The sequence below is a fragment of the Tachyglossus aculeatus genome, chromosome 4 (genome assembly GCF_015852505.1).
Source record: "Tachyglossus aculeatus isolate mTacAcu1 chromosome 4, mTacAcu1.pri, whole genome shotgun sequence".
NCBI classification, from domain to species: domain Eukaryota; kingdom Metazoa; phylum Chordata; class Mammalia; order Monotremata; family Tachyglossidae; genus Tachyglossus; species Tachyglossus aculeatus.
The window spans coordinates 82310013-82314528 of record NC_052069.1 but is presented as its reverse complement, the minus strand read 5'-3'; the positions used below and the strand labels follow the sequence as shown (position 1 = coordinate 82314528).

The 4516-nt window shown below is 46.5% G+C and overlaps 1 non-coding gene across 1 annotated transcript; it reads left to right on the top strand.

The window, feature by feature from the left end:
• The first annotated feature begins 402 nt into the window (after positions 1-402).
• Positions 403-538, top strand: LOC119927461. Its single transcript, XR_005450462.1, has one exon. It is a non-coding gene; the product is annotated as a small nucleolar RNA SNORA7 (small nucleolar RNA).
• Positions 539-4516: the final 3978 nt, after the last annotated feature.

The window sequence follows — 4516 nt, the reverse complement described above, 5'->3', positions numbered from 1 at the left end:
GCTGCCTCTAGACTACCTTGCTAATACATGCCTCATAGAACACTCACCCATCAGATCATCCTTACCGCAGATGTGTTATTCCTCTTTTCCCTTTAGAGTATTGGCCTTGAGTTGCCTGGTGTTTGACTGGAGTTGCATGGTGGTGGTTTGAACTCACAGAAAGTAGAGCATGGGATGGAAGGAGAGGTGAGAAGGGAAGCAACCTGGGCTAGTGGATAGAGAACAGGGCCAGGAATCAGAAGGACCTGGGTTTTAATCACGACTCTGCCACTTGTCTGCTTTGAGACCTTCGCTTCTCTGTGCCTGTTACCTCATCTGTAGAATGGGGATTAAGACTGTGAGCCCCATGTGGGACATGGTCTATGACCACCCATTATTGGATTTGTATGTTCCCCAGCTGTTCCCCTCTCAGGATGGCCTGGAGAGTTTCCAGTACTCTACCAGTCTCGGCTGTGGGAGGGAGTGTCAAGCAGAGGCATACCCATTCCCTTCCTAGCTTGGCCAGTGGCTAGCAAGAGGGAGGCAATCTGCTACAAGTCAAAACTCACCTGTACTGGGCAGCAGCGGCATGGGAAAGTGAGGGTGGAGACTCAAGTATATTGGGTGGAAGAAGGCAACGGTAAACCACTTCCATATTTTTACCAAGGAAACTTTATGGCTACACCACTAGAATGCTTGCAGATGGAGGTGGGGTGTTCTGGGAGAGATGTGTCTGTGGAGTCGCTATGGGTCGGAGACGACTCGACGGCATAAGACAAGACCCTGGCGTTTAATACAGTGCCCGGCATGTAGTAAGCCCTTAACAAATACCATAAGAAAAAAAGGAATCCATTCATTGTGTTCGCTTTTCCCTGCCTCTATCCCATTCTGAGATACTCATCTAGCAAGTCATTCTTCTTCCACTCAGGGCCCAAAGCAGTCTCCCTCTGTCCATCCCATACTACAGAGGCCACAGGGATGTACATCTTTTCCCAAAGGAAGAAGTCCAGTCAACCAATCAATTGCTGGAATTAAAATACAGCTTAATTGCTGTTAGAATATTTTCTTATTTTCTTCTATGAGACGGTTTGGTCTAATGGAAAGCCCACTGGGCTGGGAGTCAGGAGACCGGGTTTCTAATCCCAGCTCTGCAACTGATCTGCTGTGTGGCCTTGGGAAAATTTATTGATCACTTTTGGCCTCAGTTTCCTATTCTGCAAAATGGAGATACAATACCCACTCTCCCTACCTATTAGACTCTGAGCCCTGGGTGGGTTGGGGGAGGAAGGTGGAGACAGAGACTGTGTCTGATAGAAATATCCTGTATCTGCCCCAGTGCTTACTGTCTCTGGTACTTCATAATTGCTTAATGAAGCCCATAATGACTATTAAATCAGTGGTATTTATTGAGTCCTTAATATGTGCAGAGCACTGTCTAAGTATTTGGTCTATAATCTTAAAATCTCTTCAATTTTAAAACTCAATATCTCTTGCTGGATGAGACCCCTCTGTCTGGTTAGATGATGGAGGGGGAAGAAGTGTCCAGTCTTGTAGACTATAAGCTTTGGGGTTTTTTATGACACTTGTTAGGCACATACTTTGTGCCAGGCACTGTATTAAGCACTGGGATAGATACAAGGTATTCAGATTGTAATAATAATGGCATTTATTAAGTGCTTACTATGTGCAAAGCACTGTTCTAAGCACTGGGGAGGTTACAAGGTGATCAGGTTGTCCCAAGTGGGGCTCACAGTCTTAATCCCCATTTTACAGATGAGGAAACTGAGGCACAGAGAAGTTGTGACTTGCCCAAAGCCACACAGCTGACAACTGGTGGAGCTGGGGTTTGAACCCATGACCTCTGACTCCAAAGCCCATGCTCTTCTCCACTGAACCATGCTGCTTCTCAAAAAAAAAATAATGATGACATTTATTAAGCACTTACTATGTGCAGAGTACTGTTCTAAGCACTGGGGAGGTTACAAGGTGATCAGGTTGTCCCACAGGGGGCTCACAGTCTTAATTCTCATTTCACAGATGAGGGAACTGAGGCACAGAGAAGTGAAGTGACTTGCCCAAGGTCACACAGCAGACATGTGGCGGAGCCAGGATTCAAACTCATGACCTCTGACTCCAAAGCCTGGGCTCTTTCCACTGAGCCACATTGCACACAGTCCATATCCTACATGGGGCTCACACTATTAATCCCCATTTTGCAGGTGAGGAAACTGAGGCATGGAGAAATGAAGGGACTTGTTTAAGGTCACATAGAAGACAACTGGTGGAGCTTGGATTAGAACTCAGGTCCTTCTGATTCCCAGGCCCGTGCTCTATCTACTAGGCCAAGCGGCTTCATTGTGGGCAGGGAATGTGTCTACCTATTCTGTCATATTGTACCCTCCCAAGGACTTCTCCACACAGTAAGTGCTCAATAAATACTATTGATTGATTGATTGATCCAGAGTAGCCCCAACTCCAACTGGCTGGACAGTGCCTCTGGTCAGGAGGTGATCAGAGAGAGTTTCTGTCAGATTCGGGGGGTGGGAGCAAGATGAATGTCAGGCATGTGGCTTCCTTGAGATGGGGAAAATTCACTTTTCCCTCCTCTTCTCTATGTCATCATTACCTTAAACTGCACATAATAATAATGATAGCATTTATTAGGCGCTTACTATGTACAAAGCACTGTTCTAAGCACTGGGGAGGTTACAAGTGACTAGGTTGTCCCATGGGGGGCTCAGTCCTCGTCCCCATTTTACAGATGAGGTAACTGAGGCACAGAGAAGTTGTGACTTGCCCAAAGTCACACAGCTGACAAGTGGTGGAGCTGGGATTTGAACCCATGCCCTCTGACTTCAAAGCCCATGCTCTTCCCACTGAGCCATGCTGCTTCTTGTAGCAGCGTGACATTTGACATTTAAGTGCTTACTATGTTCCAGGCACTGTACTAAGCGACGGGGTGGATACAAGCAAATCGGGCTGGACACAGTCCCTGTCCTACATGGGGCTCACAGTCTTAATCCCCATTTTATAGATGAGGTCACTGAGGCCCAGAGTAGTGAAGTGACTTGCCCAAGGTCACACAGCAGACAAGTGGCAGAGCTGGGATTGAAACCCAGCTCCTTCTGATTCCCAGGCCCTTGTTATAATAATGGCATTTATTAAGCGCTTACTATGTGCAAAGCACTGTTCTAAGCACTGGGGAGGTTACAAAGTGATGAGGTTGTCCCACGGGGGGGCTCACAGTCTTCATTCCCATTTTACAGATGAGGCCCAGAGAAGTTAAGTGACTGGCCCAAAGTCACACAGCTGACAGGTGGCAGAGCTGGGATTCGAACCTGTGACCTCTGACTCCAAAGCCCGGGCTCTTTCCACTGAGCCATGCTGCTTCTATCCATGCTTGTTTTTTCCATTAGACCATGCTACTTCTCTAATAGCATCGTTTGCACCGCTCTGTGGGACTGTAGCAGACAGTTTATCTCTGCTGCACCTTGACCGAGCGCCCTGGGCAGCTCAGCTCTGACATCCCGGTTTCTACCCAATTAATGAATCAGTTCTGTTGGTGTGAGGCACAATGCTGCTGATGCCATTTTAGGAAAGGGCAGAGAGGCACTAAGTCCTTGCTGCCACCATCTTTATGAGGGGCAAAACCATCACCCTAAAAAGCCAGCCCTTGGTGGAAGGAGGAAACAGTAGACATGTGGAAGAGGGAATCTTACCTGCTGCACTAACACTTACCAATAACTGTCAATAATTGCACACTCATTGATTGGCTCAGTTGATGCCTAACAACTGTTTAAGATTTATTAAGAACCTCAAAGAAGTCAGGATGTGTTTTCTTCCTTTGAGCATTCCAAGAGCTGCATAAACCCAACCTCATTAATCCTCACCATTTTCCCATTTGCTCATGTAATTATCCTCATTTTGATCAATCGTGGTATTTTTTTGAGTGCATACTGTGTGCACTCTAATGATAATAATAATAATGATGGTATTTGTTAAGCACTTACTATGTGCCAAGCACTGTTCTAAGTACTGGGGTAGATGTAAGGTAATCAGGTTGTCCCACGGGGGGCTCACAGACTTAATCCCCATTTTGCAGATGAGGTAACTGAGGCACAAAGCAGTTAAGTGACTTGCCCAAGGTCACACAGCTGATAAGTGGTGGAGCTGGGATTAGAACCCACGACCTCTGGCTCCCAAGCCCAGGCTCTTTCCACTAAGCCACTGGAAAGTATAGTATAATTGGTTTGATTGTAGGTTTTTTAATGGTGTTTGTTAAATGCTTACTGTGTGTCAAACACTGTTCTAAGCTCTGGGGCAGATGCAGGTTAATTATGACACACATCCCCGTCCCACCTGGGGCTCACGGTCTAAACAGGAGATCTCAGGCTTAGAGAAGTTAAGTGACTAGCTCAAGTCACCTGACGAGTAATTGACAGAGGCAGAATTTGAACCCGGGTCCTCCGACTCCCAAGCCTGTGCTCTTTCCACCAGGCCATGCTGCTTCTTGTGATTTTTAGTTAATTTTAATTAG